The following is a 933-nucleotide window of genomic DNA, read 5'->3' as shown; positions in this document are numbered from 1 at the left end:
TCAAATAACCTAATGATACTCTTCAAGGAACTAGAAAAGCAAAAACAGACCAAACTCAGAATTAGTAGAAGAAAAGAAGTAATAAACATCAGACCAGAATGAAACAAAATAGAGACTAAAAACACACAAAGGGCCAATGAAATGAAAGATGGTTTTTTGAAGACATACATAAAATTGAAAATCACGGGTTACACCAACCCAGGAAAAAAGAGAAAAGACCAAAATAAACAAAAACAGAAATGAAAAATGGACACATTACCACCAATACCACAAAAATACAAAAGACCATCTGGGGCTATTACAAGTCTCTCAGCAATGAAAAGCCCACAACCAGATGGATTTACTGCCAAATTCTATTAAACTATAGCATAAATTCTCATCAATCTAATTTAAAAAATTGAAGAGGTGAGAATTCCTCCTATTTCATTCTATGAAGCCAGGATGACCCTAATCCCAAGGTCAGACAATGACAGAACAATAACAAAAACAAAATAAAACTACAGGCCAATAGCCCTGACAAACACAGACACCAAAAGTCCCCAGCAAGATACTAGCAAACTGGATCCAATGGCCCATCAGAAAGACAATACACCAGCAGCAAATGGGATTGATCGCAGGGATGAAAGCATTGTCAAACATATGGAAATCAATGCGATATGTGGTACATCAGGTTCCTACAATAAGGTAGGGGAAATAAGTTCTGATGTCTGCAGACTGGAGTGACTATGTTAGCAACAATACATATATTGTACGGTGTATTTCCAAGTAGCTAGAAGAGAGGGCTTCAAATGTTACCAACACATAAAAATGATAAATACTTAAGGTGGTGGATACCTCAGACTCTCTGGCTTGAACATGACACATTTAATGGCTGTAAAAAAATATTCACATGTACTTCATAAGTACATAAAATATTATGTATCAATAAGAGAA

Source organism: Otolemur garnettii, unplaced genomic scaffold, assembly GCF_000181295.1.
Source record: "Otolemur garnettii isolate 467f Iridium unplaced genomic scaffold, OtoGar3 scaffold00040, whole genome shotgun sequence".
NCBI lineage: Eukaryota > Metazoa > Chordata > Mammalia > Primates > Galagidae > Otolemur > Otolemur garnettii.
Note: the sequence above shows the minus strand (reverse complement) of the source record.